General features: G+C 34.8%; 1 pseudogene; it reads right to left on the bottom strand.

Annotated features, from left to right (window-relative positions):
* LOC143637798 (F-BAR and double SH3 domains protein 2-like) overlaps positions 1 to 9,182 on the bottom strand; it is a 150,564-nt pseudogene extending 141,382 nt beyond the window's left edge.
* Positions 9,183 to 15,885: the final 6,703 nt, after the last annotated feature.

The raw sequence follows: 15,885 nt of genomic DNA, 5'->3' as shown, positions 1-15,885 counted from the left end.
TGCAATCTATAGGCTCTAGAAAGTCCTTGCTTTTGTTACTCCCCTCATTAAAAATGATTTGTGTTTGGGTTCTTGCCTGCCTGTGTGCCCCCTCCCTCCTAAAGGTAATCTGAACTTACTAAGAAGGCCCTTAAGACTCTCTGTCCTGTAAACTTTTGTTCTATTTAATCTTCTCCCACTCTGGTGTTCTTACCTATCTCCCTTGATGCCTAAGTTTTGGGGGGGGGAACTATAACCTGTCAGTCAGCAGTAGTATGCTGCTATTACTTAAAGGCTAGAGATAAGTACATAGACAAAATCAACAGACAGATGCTAAGGAACAAGCAACAGTCCCACAGCCATGATTTTTTTGAAGCTGAAATCTTTGTCTTAACTGCAGTGTCATGGTGATTGCCATGGGAGAGTTCAATGCATGCACTGGCAGCTATGCCTCTTAGTATGAAGCAGAGTTGCAGACCATTTGGGACTAGAAGGTGAAGCAGCCAGTCTGTGTACAGACACTGTGAAGAGGACAGCAAAAGTTGCCTCTTGCATTTCTAACAAGAGAGAAAACATTCAGGGATGAATATACAGTTTCCTAACTCCTCCCCACTGCTTTAAAAAAAAATTGGGTCTAAGATATTTCTGTTATTTCCTGCCTAGTTGTATTCCTATTTTATGAGAATTTTTTTGTTTTTATTAATCATATTTCTATTCATTTTGATGTAGGAAAGCTAAGATTACCTATATTAAGATTTGAAAGTACCTCTCAGGGTAAGAAAGACTGTGCTTGAAGCACTGTCATTTCTCCTTTTTAAATAGTCATTATCCAAATAGGCTGACTTGCACATGGATAGTCCAACATAAAATTATAGATTTAAATTTATGGCGTCTGCTTCATTTGCTAATCTGCATACACTTCTTGTATGGTATTTAGGTAGGCATTAACAATAGCATAAAATGTCCTTGAAGATGACAATCTAAAAAAAATAAGGATTTTTAAAAATCACACACTATACAAATAAAAAACTATACTGTGTACTAGTCTTTACCATCTATCCTTCAAATGTTAATGTTCCTTGGGTCTCCAAATTCAAATTCATATCTCACTGTATATATGACTGCATCCCTATAACTGATGGACATCCTATAACCTTCAGAATTCAATTCTCAGTGCCAAATTCTCACATAAGAACAGATATTTGATCACCTCCCAAATATATCCATGTCAGTGTCTCCCAGGCTCTTCAGAATTTACATATCCAAAATGGAACTTACCATCTCCTTCAGACTAACCCTCTTCCTCCTGTAGTCTCTCCTAATGGGCCTATCATAGCATCCATCAAAACTATATTTACTTCAGTGCTTAGTCCCCTTCCTGATTTTCCTATCTCTGCTTAGAAAAAAACATACTCATTCTTCTTCCAAGAATCTGCCCAAGCATCACTTCTTCTATAAAGGTTCCTTTATCAACAGGCAATAGTAATCTCTCCATTTTCTATGCTTTCAAAACAGTGTTTTCAGATTACTACTCTAAGCAATTAGTGACTAGGTGAGTGTCTTTAGGTAGATAATTTCTTTGAGTTTACTATGAATAGACAAATGATGAAGTTACTTTTTTAAATCATATGCTCTAAATTCCTTGAAGGCACAAAAGCGCACCTAACTTATCTGTGACCCATAGTGCCCAATATAATGACTAAATAAATATTAACTGAATTAAGACATAGAGCCATTTTTTTACTCTGTAGTTGAATTAATTTTCCAGAGAAGTTATACACTGAAGTAAAATGTCTCACTTTGAATTTGGCCACATGAGAAGGCAGTTCCTCGTGATCAGTTCCGTGAAATAGACCTAGTCAAATACACACTTCTCAGGAACAGTCCACCCATGGCTAAATTAGGCATTTGTAGATGCTCTACAAATCTGTCAATTCTCTGTTCTAGAATCCCAGAGAGTTTAAAAGACAAGTTCCTAAAAGCCAGAATGGTACAATAATCCCAACTGAGATCTGCTAACCTCCAGATCTTATTGGAAAGATGGATTTAGTGACTCCATGAATGCATGGGAAATATTTGAATGCTCAAAAAATAAAATAAAAACAATAAACTTAAATTAGAAAAATATTAAATGTTACACTGTAATATCAAGTATTCAGTGAGTATTCATTCATCAACCCATCATACTAAATAAACTTCCCAGGAACCCCTGAATTTTCCTAAGTTGCTGACGAAGTTGCTTAAATTTCTTGCAGATAAAAGCCATTTTAGGAAGCTAGATGTGTTAGCACACACCTATAAATAATAGCTACTCAGGAAGCTGAGTCAGGAGGATAAATAGTTCGATCCCAGCCTGGGCAACATAGAGAGACCCTGTCTCAACAATGACAACAAAACAACATGTTAGAGGTAACACCCTCCTTGCTGGACTATTTGTACAATTGTCCAAACCTTTCTGATTTTATGCCTACGAGTTTGGACTCCTAGATTTTGCAACAATCAGCACTGTGAACAGAAGTCTTAGCTCTCCTGATCACAAGCCTCCTAAGTTCAGTTCTATAACACAGGTTTCCCACCCCCCCACCAATATTTATCACACTTCCTCAAAGTGTCATTGCAAAAATCTCTATCGCTTGATTGGTATCTCCTATTACCAATTGCCAGTTCCTTCCTTTCCTTAATAGGCTCAGGCTAGGGTGGTGGCTCTAAGGTAGACCAATTGCCTAGTGTGCATGAGGCACTGGGTTCAATCCTCAGCACCACATAAAAATAAAATTTAAAAAAAAGTCTCAAAATAAAGGACTATAATTCACATATATTGAAAGTAATATTGACAAAATTGTTAAAGCATACTTTAAAAAGTAGAAGTATGAGAATTACATGTACAATAAAAAACAGTGCTTGGGATAGGGTTTTAAAAGGAGGTCAGTGCTCTTGTTCACTTGATGTGCCATTGTTCCTTCAATGACACCTTGAGATATCATAGGGATTTCAACTATAACTGAATTTTAGAGTCTAGCATGATAAAATGAGGCTCTTAAACCCTACTTTCTGATATCATCATGACTTTTAATAGACTCTCCATAAGTTTTCACGTCTGTAAGTACAATGTTCATTTATCTTGTCTAAATATTCAATTTAAAGGTCAGAGATTCCTACTTTGCCACTTTAACAGATAAAAACCAGTCAATATAAAATGAAAATGGGACCTAAAGTACATAACATATGTAGAACAAATGTAACCAACACAACCTAAGAACAAATCTATATGCTATATAAACAAAAAACAAAGTATTAATTAGCAAAAATAACATTTAACTGCATAATAATTTTCTCAGAAATATTAAAATACATACTTGCCTCAATGTCAGCTTTCTCTCGCACTGCATGAGCCATCTGCTCAGTCTCAAAGTACTTCTTTTTGCCTTTAGCCAAATCTTTCACTGTCTCTTGTAATTCAGTTTGGATCTTTGTCAACTGGTCCATACATTGTAAAATACAAAAGTGCAATTATTACAATTTTTAGTTTTCAGGCTGACAGAAATGAGTTTGTCTGAAGGACCATGCATTATTCCTTCAGGATGGAAACCCAGGAAAAAAATCAGCACTTTTAATGACTTTCAAATTGCAAATTAGAATTCCATGCACAGCTGGTACTTCCATCTCAAGTACTGTGTCAAATAGTGTCACAGTTTGCCTAACAATCATGACTGACATTAAGGTAAGGCATAAAACGAGCAACCATAAAAGGCTTGCTGTTGCAGATATCATGGCAATAAAGAAAAAAAAGAATAAACCAATTCTGTTATTTCTTCATAATCAATAGTCTCCTTTTTCTTTTTTTTTTAAGAGAGAGTGAGAGAGGAGAGAGAGAGAGAGAGAGAATTTTTTAATATTTATTTTTTAGTTCTCGGTGGACACAACATCTTTGTTTGTACATGGTGCTGAGAATCGAACCCGGGCCGCACGCATGCCAGGCGAGTGCGCTACCACTTGAGCCACATCCCCAGCCTCTCCTTTTTCTAAGTTCTAAGAAGATAAAATGATTAAGAGCTTAAGTAGTCTACTAAGGTAAATGAATTATATGTATTTTTCTGTAAAACTGTTTAAATATTGAATTTCAACAGTTTTTTGTTATTTTTACTTATTTATTTTTGAAATTCTAGGTTCAAATCTAAATCTCTTTAAATCTGATAACACTATAATGGATATGGTGGCAGTTTACAAATTCTAAATTATTAGACAAATATGAGCCACAATTCTTTCTTTTATTTTTGTGGCACTGGGGGCCAAGCAGAGATTTGTAGATGCTAATGATGTGCTGTACCACTGAGCTAAAACCCAAACCCCCAAATCACAGTTATTTCAAGGAGGGTAGATAAACTCTAGTATAAATGAGAAAAATATGGACAAAGGCACTACTAAGTAAACAGAAGAATGGCAAAAAGCCTTATGTTACTGTGGATCTTGTTCTGATTTAAAAGCAAATATTCACATATAAAAAATGATCCAGAAGGGGCTGGGGTTGTAAGTCAGTGGTAGAGCACTCACCTAGCACATGCAAGGCCCTGGTTTCGATCCTCAGTACCATATAAAAATAAATAAAATAAAAGCAATTGTGTCCAACTACACCTAAAAATAAATATTTTTAAAAAATGATCCAGAAAAGATTATGGTATTTTTCTCATTGTAATTTTCATTATAATCTTAAGTCCTTCATAATTATAATGTGTCTGTGTATTCCCAAGTATACAAAAGAAAACTGCCAAAATAAAGAACATTATAAAAAGAACATTAACTTTAATGTTATAGAGGGAGAATATTAAGTTGAAACTGGTTCTCATGGTGACAGAATTTGAATTAGCCTATCTTCCTATAGTCTGGAAAGTGTGAAAATTCGACAAAGCATACCCCGGTCTTACAGAATTGAGACCTAGAAGAGGACCACACCTACATAACTCTCCACTCAACCTGACTTTCCCTCCTTTTAGGACATCTGTTGAATCATGGCACAAAAATAAGATATAAACAGAAAATAGTATTCTTACTCTATTCTGTGGAGATAGTCTGTAGTTCAGGGGATGATGAAAACATCAGGAATTTGTAAGGCAAAGATCTAGAAAGAAGGATATTACAGAGAGGAGCAAGTTCAAAACACTACATGTGATTTTCCCTTGAGTCATCTGTTGATTTCTAATAGGTATATGGAGAATGAAACGCCAAGAAATCCAGCAGATAAAAGTAGCTAATGACTGGTCAGAGATCAGAAGATCAGAGTTGCTGTATGATGCTGAGAAGAAAAGCTAGAGTTCAAGTTTTGTCAGAGTAGAAAGGTCTTGGTGTAAGCATCCCGTACTTTCAGTTAAGACCGAAGAAGTAAAATAGATCACCCCTAAAAAGACCCCCAAAACCAGACCTTACCAGGACAAAGGTCTAGCATTCTATCTGCCTGCTAAATATCACCATATTTGGAAATAACATCTTCAAGAACCTTCACATGTTTGATCCACAATGTTCAGCATGGTGAGGCACACTAAAGCCATAGACCAAATAATGAAAACCAAGAAGATCAGCATACAATAAAAAAAAAAAAAACACATAGTGATTCATTTAGTGGAATTATGAAACAGATTAGGAGCACATGGAAAACAGGGAGAATTACAACTGAAAAATGGAATCTAACCTCCAAAAAGTCACATTAAAACTCTGTAACTGAAAAAATACATTAATATTCCAAAAGATAATATTTTTAAAATATTAGGAATAGAAGAACCGAGAATTAATAAATAGCCAAATAGACCAATAGAAGTATATATAGAAAAAAGGGTAGAAATACAAAGTAGAAAAAGTATAAAAGAAATATGGACAGAGTCAAAAGGTCTAACAAAACAAAAGTCATAATAGGAAGATAAAAAGAACAACACGCTGAAAGATTTTTTTTTTTTTGGTACCGAGGATTGAACTCTAAGCCACATCCCCAGCCCTTTTTGTATTTTTTTTTAAAGACAGTGTCTCACTGAGTTGTTTAGCACCTCGCTAAGTTGCTGAGACTGGTTTTGAACTTGCAATCCTCCTGCCTCAGCCTCCCAAGCCTCTGAGATTGTAGGTGTGTGCCACTGCACTGGGCTAGAGGATTTTTGTATTGTTCATGAGGTAGTAAAATATTAATTCAAGGTAGATTATGAAAGTTAATTTGGGACTAAGTTTGGGGAACAGTAAAATTACTAAATCAAGGTCATCTAATAAATTAGCATATTGAAATCTCTAAGGTAATTACTAAAAGAATTATAGTATTATAAAATTAGGAAGCTAACAGTGGAGGAAAAATTTATGATAAAAATATAAGAACACTCAACATCATTAACCATTATCAAAATTATAATCAATGAAATAGTACCTCACAACTGTGATGGTGATTTAAAAAAAAAGTGGGGGGCTGGATTTGTGGCTCAGCAGTAGAGTGCTTCCCTAGCACATGTGAGGTCCTGGGTTCAATCCTCAGCACCACATTAAAAAAATAAAATGTAAATAAAATAAAGGTATTGTGACCAACTACAACTAAAAAAAAACAAGACAAGTATCGGCAGGGTTGTGGAGAAACTGGAAGCTTCGTCATACATTGTTAGTAGGAATGCAAAATGATGTAGCCAATATGAAGAATCATTCTACTAGTTTTACTACAACTTTTGGAAAAATTGAAAATCTGGGATTTCTATCCAGAAGATTTCTAAATGTGGCATTCTGGGGACCAACAAGTGGAAGGAGTTACTAAAAGATGAAACCATTGGAGAATGCAGAGCTAATGGAAAGAAAGAGTGAGTTCTACTACCATCATCTGAGCCCGTCTTGGATTTGCCAATGTCTGAATAAGTCTTGCAGTATTCAGATATATAAAATAATACAATCTCATTTTGGCTTAAACCAGTTTGAAATAGGTTTTGTTATGTGCAATCCCAGGTTCATGATAGTTATGCCCATTGTATAACATTCAACAACTGCTTTGTAAACACAAATGCCATTATTATCATCTATATCATGATACAAGTTAATTCCTATCAAATCTCAAATATTTCCCCCCCCCCAGGAATGTTGTATAATTCAGGTCTGAATCTATCCACCAGTGGAAAAGCAAAGAAGTAGCTAAATTTTTTTCAAGATATTCAGATTTTGGGGGCTGGGTTTGTGGCTCAGCGGCAGAGCGCTCTCCTAGCACGTGCGAGGCCCTGGGTTGGATGCTCAGCACCACATAAAAATTGGGACCCATTGAAGAAGTTGTGGCAAAAGCTGATAAACTGGCTGAAGAGCATTCATCCTGAGAGATCCTCTTGCCAAATTTAATCACTCATCCAGTGTATTTTCCCCTCTCCTTGCCTTTAATCCTAAAAACCACAGTTTTCTGTGTAGGCCACACAAGAGCCTGATTGAAGATTATGGTTCTGTTTGAAGAATATTTAAGGTTTCCAATAAAATATACACCCCTAAGGGGGGAAAAAAAGATTCAGATTTTGAAAAAAGTAGAACTTTTCAGTAATTCAGTTAGATTTGATAAATACAATGGCAACTTGAACCACAATATTTCTGCCTGATTAGCAAGTTAAATTGTATTATTTCTCTGTTCTTCCCTTCTATTCCTTTTTCTGCATAATCAGATACATACACATACATGAATGTACATTTTCTTCCAACTTAAGATCATTGATGAGTGGTCACATAGTTTAATCACATAGTCTACAATGAACAAGATAATTTTGGGCAAAGATAAGCCTAAACATTTTTATACAAATGTGTTAAAAGTACTCTACATGGGAGGAATAGATGAATTCTAGATGGGGAAGAGGGGTGGGAGGGAAAAGGAGTGGGCAGGGGATTAGAAAGATGGTGTAATGTGATAGACATCATTGTCCAAAGTACACGTATGAAGACACGAATTGGGTGTCAAATACTTTATATTCAAACAGAGATATGAAAAATTGTGGTATATATGTGTAGTAAGAATTGTAATGCATTCCGCTGTCATTTATTTATTTTTTTAAATCAATTAAAAAAACAGAACTATGAAAAAAGTGCTCTTTTTTAAGAGGTTAAAATTTTATATATACACATATATGCATTTAACACACTTATTTCATGCAACTGAAATCATCTTTGGCAAAGAAGAAAATTAGTATTTTTACAAATGACAATCAGAATTGGAACAATGGATGGATTCTGAAATATTATTTCCTTAAATAATTGCTTTACTATTCTGAAGTATTAATATCTCTATTAAAAAACTTCAATAACTGGGACTGGGGTTGTGGCTCAGAGGTGCAGCACTTGCCTACCATGTATGAGGCATTGGGTTCGATCCTCAGCACCACATAAAAATAAAAATAAAGATGTTTTGTCCACCTATAACTTAAAAAAAGTTATTGATTTAAGACCTTCTTAAAAAAAACTTTAATTTCTTATTAAGTATCATGATAATGTCCATTTTTATTAGTCTCTTTCCAAAAAGGACACAATTCAAACATATACTTTCAACAGCATACTATAACAATCAAATAAGATAATGATATTTTTCCTATGAATTTTAAATTTCTGGATAATCAAATAAATAGGTCCTTTTGAAAAAAAACTTTACTTATGTATATCCTACACAATTCAACTTTAGAGTACACTAGACTTTTAAAAATAAGATTAATTATGCAAAATGGCACAAGTTGAAACTGAGGCTAATTAATACAAACTGTTCTCAAGATATAGTGGACTTAATAACAATTATTTTAATATACATCCAACTGTACCATACTGTGAAACTATACAGGTGTATTTACTTGAGTTATATTTCTAAGGAGTATTTACTGAACTTTCCCAATTTCCATGAATTCAAATTACACTCAGCTTTATCAGTTAATAAAACATGGTTGAGAAATTCTAGTAAAATGACACCCAGAAACATCTGTGACCATATTTTTAAAACATTCAAATTTTTAAAAGCAATTTAGCATAATTTTACAGACTGCAAATGTAGCAGTGAGGTATTAAAATATATAAAAGACACAAAAAAAGTGGGAACATACCCTTTTTAGTTGCTGTTCTTTTAAGCTTCTCACAGTCCTGGCAGGCTCAGAAATGAAGTTTTTATAATTTTCACATATATTGATCCGAGACTGGGCTACCTGCATTGTTCCCTCGAGAAAGGATTTCCAAACAGGATACATGCTCCTAAATTCAAAGAGGGACAGAGAAGTATTAGGCAAGAAAATGCAAGAAAATCTAATCTTTTGCTCACTGTCAAACACTGACAGAATAAATATCTTCTTCAGAACCATAAATGTGTATTTATATTGGCTTCAAGGCAATATTTCAGCATACAGAAAAGCATGGCATATACTCTACCCCACTATTATTCAGCAATGGGGAGTAAAGGAATAAAAAGATTACAATTTGAGACAAAGCTAACACTATATAAATAGTGAATAATTTAGACTTTTCAGGACTTTCACTGTCACAGGGTCATCATTATGAATATGAGATTTCATTACTTCATCATGGTATTCTATTTTATAGACTCAGATTTAGAGAGTAACTCTTGGTCATACAACATGGCAGTATAGAAATAAAGATGAAGATTGGTTTCCTCTAAATTACATTCTCTTTCAACTATACTGTCTTACATAAACCCATTTGGCTAGAAAAAATGAATGTCATGAACAACTAACTGCTTATATGCTTGAGAAAGTCCATTTTGTCAAACAAAAGGAATCTCTGATATTGTTGCTCTACATCAGTCTCCGATGTAATGTGCTCAGCATCACACTGTGCTTTGAAGTCATTCCAAGCAAGTCCCACCACCTTGCTTGATAAATGTGCTCAGCAATCTCTTGGTAAAGTCAAAAAATTAATTCATCTTTTGCTTTTTTCTATCAATTTCCTTTTCAAACCTTCTCTCCTAATTTGTTAAATGCCTAGCCAATCCTCTTATTTTCCTCCATTAGCCATAATGTATCTTATAACTCACCATAACAATGGATGATACTTTGTATTTTAAAATGTGACACCTATGTGTAGTGAAATTTTAGTAATTTTAATATTCATCTCCTGAGATTTCCCTCCTAGTGTTCAAATGGATTTTCTACTATAGCAATGTGTGGGACCAAATACTACAAAATATGCTAGCTATGGGTCAATAGAAGACAGTGTAAAAAAAGAAAAAGAAAAGTTGCCTGGTCCCTATACTAGTTAGAACTTAAAAAAAAAAAAACTTGATAAACTATAGTTTTTTAACCAAGGAGTCTTAGGGATCTGTGCATGTAATACACCAAATCAATAGAGAATAAAATATTTGTTTATTTTGGCAGATATATCACCATCCCTTTGGAAAAACTCAATATGTTGCATTAGCAAAACAAAACAAAACATCAGCATAAAAGCATTAATGAATTAACAACAGCAAAACTGGTGTCCTCCTTGGCCTTTCACAGCAAATGACTTTTGAGGTGAACTCCTAAACAAATAATTGATTTTTCCCAGAGAGTGAAGTGAAAGAAAAGTTCAATACTATGAAAAGTTCAGCAACTATTAATCTATACTTAAAAATACATTTTTCGGGCTGGGACTATAGCTCAGTGGTAGAGTGCTTGCCTAGCATGAGTGAGGCACTGGGTTCGAGCCTCAGGACCACACAAAAATAAATAAACAAAAGGTATGTGTCCTTCTACAACTAGTGTGTGTGTGTGTGTGTGTGTGTGTTTGTGTGTGTGTGTAATGCATTTTAAAATCAAAATAAAAATGAAAAGCTAACATTCTGAATTCTAACAGAGGAAGGGAAGTCTTGGCAAAGGGAAGGAATTCTTCCCTCAGTGTAGAACCTTCTTCCCTTCACCCTTTCACTTGGGAAACTGCTGTTCACTCTTCAAATCTTAGTTTAATTATACCTTCCTCTGAGAAGTCTTTCATAATCACCACCAGGCCAACCCCCAGACTCAAAGCAAAGTGCTCATAGGTAGAAGCACTTTTCCTATAATTATAAAAATTTGTTATGTAAATGTTCAGTTAATGTCCTTCCCTCTCACTAAAGTGAAAACTCCATGAAGGCCAAGTGTATGTTTTGCTGACTATGGTATTTCTAGGGCCCAGTAAATATGGAATGATTACAATAATGTGTTGAATGAATAAAGGAATGAAGAGATGAATATCTGAATCATGAAGATTATACAATAATAAGAGAAATCCTTTCATCATAAAGGGAGTTTAAAAAAAGACCTCTAGAGATTAGCAGATTACTAGCAAGTAAACATATCTGTAACAATGCAGTACCATGAAAAGCATGGAATTCAGTTTCCAGGCATAAGACCTGAAATCAAGTTTTAGTTTAACCAATACAATCATATGTAGCTCACCTCACTATACTTTCATTTCCTTAAAATGCAAATGAGGAAAAAAAATGCTTGAGTTCCAGGACATTTTTCTCTCTCAGTCTACTTTTAACTCACTGGTTATTGGTATGTTCTGGGGGTTCTTCTTCATCTCCTGGCCCTATAATGCTGGAGTGCTCCAGAGTCAGTCTCCAGCTTCTCGTCTTCTCACAGACTCTTGGATGAGCTCATCTAGCTCATGGCTTTACATACTATCACCATGCTGACCTGTCCTGAACTTTTAATTCCTGCCCACACATCTTCCCTAACCTTCAATTGCCTATTTAACATACCCACATTTATTATATCTTAAAACTAACATGTCCAAATTATTAATGTCCCTAGACTCTATTGTAGCAAAATACTTCATCTCATTGACAGCTACTCAGACTTAGTTGCTCAAACTCAATCCACAGAATTGTCAATGATTCTTCACTTTTCTCTCGCATTGCACATCTGCTTCCATCAAGAAATTTTGTTTGCTTAGACTCACAAAACATAATAGAAATTAATTACAGTTTATCTCTTCCACTGTGACCATCCTCAAGTCACCATCATTTTGTGCATGGATTACTGCAGCAGTTTCTGCCTCTGCCCCCTCCCCTAACCACCAGTGTTCTACACAGTGCAGTGACTGCAGAACCACAGCTCCCTGGCACTCTATCCACCTCACTAAACGTACGTCCTTATCACCAACTGACATATGTATTTAATTATACACTTGTTTTACTGTCTTCCCTCACTAGAACATGGGCTCCAGCTGGCAGAAGGGTTGTTTAAGTCACCTTTATATTCTCAGCACCTAAAATGGGTATGGTGTTGCAGTCACTGGAGGAGGAGAGGAGGGAATGAAGGGTCCTAGATTAAAACCCACATTTGTCTGACTCCCAAACCTCACTATTCTGCTGACATAAGACTCTTTAATCTTAGTAACAAGGCTAATATTAAAGAGGACCTTTTCATTCCAATGAAGCTATACTGAGATCTATGTGTCTGAAATCTTTTGCATATGTCCTACACTATTTTGGGTGCATACCTTCTGCATAATTACTCATCTTTTTTGTAACTGACTTTACCTTTTAAACTAAAATATATATGTTACACTTTTATATCACTTTTTACAACTGAAAAACAATACTTGCCATAATTAAGTTATAACTAGTAAAATATAAATACATTCACCCACTTATACCTCTAAACTATTGCCAAAGGCAGGAGGACTGAGGATCAAGGAGAAGAAATGCCCAGAGATAAGGAGAGACAGATTTTTCATGGATTTGAAAATCACAAAAAGAAATTTAAACTTCACCCGATTGGCAAGAAGAAACAAGATTTTCAACCAGGGGAGTGGGAGGAGGCCAATTTTACAAACACATACAGACAATTATGATAAAAGGCAAAGACAGTTTATTACCTTGTAGCAAACAAACAAACAATAACAACAACAAAAATGTGAAAAGGAAAGATCCCAGACAGAGCAACAGCTACTTAGCATTCCAGATAGGAGAAGATGAGATCTAGAAAGAAGGTCAAGTTGCAGGCACTTGATTTTTTATTCTCTAAGCTGAAAGTCAATAAAAGTATATGATCATTGTCAGTTTATAGACAATAGTTAAAGCCAGGAATATAGATAAGATTACTGAGAAGAGTCACTAGAGAGCTAAGGGAACTTTTAGAAACATTTACAGAGAAAAGTCTGAAAATATTTTCTCAAACATTTAAGGAAAAAGCAAGGGGGAGAGAAACTAGTGTCATTAAAGTCTAGTTTCCAGGAAAATGGGATTTCATGGCATTAAATAATACATGTATCAACAGATCGGCAAACAATATAAAAGACTGATCACATGTACTGTTGGTAAGTAAATAAATTGGATGATTTTTAAATAGTATTAGAAGAAATGTAAAATATATTAAAATTCAGGACAATTTCTACAATCAAGATTTTGAACATATAAACCCTTCACCTAAAGTGTCCTCTCTAAGAATTTACCCTAAGAATATACTTTCACAGTGTATGAAGATATGTGCAAAAGGAAATTATTCACTGCAGCATTATTTGTAATAGTCATAAACTAAGTAACTACCAAATAGGGAAATGGATACGAAACTATAACTCATCCATATCGTGACACCAAAACGTACTGCTATGAAAGGGTGTTTCTCTGAAACACTGTTTACAGAAACATATGCACACAATAATTCCAGTTCTGTCAAAAAGGGCAAAACTGTGTATGTTCATGAATAAATCACACAGAAAATAATTAAGGGAAAGAAAATACCATATGCTTTTTATAGCAATAACTCCATGGAGTAGGAATGAGAATAGAGAGGCTTGGGAAAGGAGATGCCACACAACTGTTTTGTACTATTTACCTCCTTAATGAAAAGCATGAATAACTTGGATAAGAATTTTTAAACTGCCAACACAAATATAAACTTAAAAATTCAACAATTTAAAATGACTAAAACCATGTAAACTATGAAGAGCACCACATCCCCCAAAAAACTATGAAGAACACCACACTTCCCATGCTCACACTCAGTACTGATCTTTCTATTGTCTTTTTTTTCAGAACCCAGATGCCTAAATATGTAATGATTACAATAAAAAAACCTGGGAGTCATTGTACAATCCCTTCCTCCCCTCCTCTTACTTCTTTTCAGTCAGCCAGTCAGCAAATATTTATCAAGTGCCTTTTATATGCCAAGAGTTATTTTAGATACAAAGACAACTGTTTATAGTTTGTCCCAGAACAAATTTAACGAACTTAAAAAAAACAAAACTGCCAAATCAACTGCAAGTCCTCTAGCGTTAGTCTCCTAAAATAACTCTGAAATCCCCCCCACATTCTAATTTTTACTATTATTTCCATAGTTTAAATAAGAGATGAGAAAGGATTAAATTCATTTGAGTCTATGCTCCCTGAATTCCTTACACACCCCTCTAATCCACCTTCATACTGTGATTAACGGAAGTTGATCAAATCATTCCTGTTGTAGAAATTTTTCAGTGTCATCATTATCTTTTGAATAAAAAGAGACACTCCATAATATAATACACAAAGTCCTTTATGATGCCACCTTAGATGTTCTCCATATCCACCACTCTGTCTATCCCCCAAGATGTATACTTCACATACTGAACTGCTCACTGCTACCTAATATTCATATTTTCCCATATTCTATGCCTTAAAGATGTTACTTCTACTTAGAATTTCATTTACCAAACTGGTAAACTCTTGCCAGAGCTCAAGACTAAACTATCCAAGCTTAAGTTTTCCTTGATGGTCTCAATACACCTCTACTACTGCGACCTGATAGGACAACCATTTATAGTGGCTAACTCCTGTAAGCTCTTAAAAGACAAACATCATATCTTTTAGCGTCTCTAATCCTGAAATCTCCTTTAGTAGCTGACATTAGTAGGTATTACATATGTACATCTTGAATTAAATAAAAAAAAAGAATGAATGCATGAGTGTATAAAGAGTCCGTTTTAATAGACCTTGAGTAAGGTATATAACCCAAGACCCAGGGTCCTAGTGTATAAAACAAGGATAATTAAATCTGCCTCAAGGTTATTTTAATAATCATAGGACACAAGTGAAAGGTCCTAGCAGTGTCTGATGTATACTGAATATTTAATAAATGTTTGCTTAAGCTTGCCTTAAGTACAGCTTCTCTCTCTCTCTCTCTCTCTCTCTCTCTCTCTCTCTCTCTCTTTTGGGGTGTGTGTGTGTGTGTGTGTGTGTGTGTGTGTGTTTGTGTGGTTTGGAGATCAAATCAAGGGCCTCACACATACTAGGAAAAGTGCTCTACCACTGAGTTACCACCTTAATTCCCTATTTCTTTGGTAACTTTAATACTGAATTTCAAACTAAGTTGGAATATAGCTCATCTGTAAGTTGGACTCCTTTATTCCCTAACAAGCAATCCTTTTCTGGGTCAGGATGAATTCTTCATATCAGTAATTCTAAGCATGCTCAGCCTCACATCAAGATTTTGTTCTAATTGTCTTTTTTGCCTAGAATTTTATTTTCTGTTTTAATACTCTAAGTTGGAATTATACCATTCTATTATTCAAAGCTATCATGCTACTTTTTAAGTTAGTCACTGGGAGGAACTATTAGGGTTTTTTGTATATGCTTGAGCTTTCTAGCCCCATTATCACATACTTCAGAAATTCTGATAGTTGCCAGTCTTTACTGACAATTCAAAAGCTTGATTTCACATTCAGACTCTAAACCATACACTTCAATACTGAGTTCTTCATTACCACGGGTTCTCTATTATTGTTTCTTAATTCCAACCATATAGCCAGTTCTAAGATCTTTGACTTCTGGGTCCTCCAATAATAAGAACAGCCTTGAGCACAAAAAGCAACACATACTACCAAATTAACCCCCCAAAAGACATCGAATTCTAAACAAAATTACACATTCAATATTGATAGGTTACTAAGGACAATTTATATCCCATCACAACATATCTTCTTTAAAATTATTAA

This window comes from Callospermophilus lateralis, unplaced genomic scaffold (genome assembly GCF_048772815.1).
Source record: "Callospermophilus lateralis isolate mCalLat2 unplaced genomic scaffold, mCalLat2.hap1 Scaffold_91, whole genome shotgun sequence".
Lineage (NCBI taxonomy): Eukaryota > Metazoa > Chordata > Mammalia > Rodentia > Sciuridae > Callospermophilus > Callospermophilus lateralis.
The sequence above is the reverse complement of the archived record's forward strand: the minus strand, read 5'-3'. Positions and strand labels throughout refer to the sequence as shown.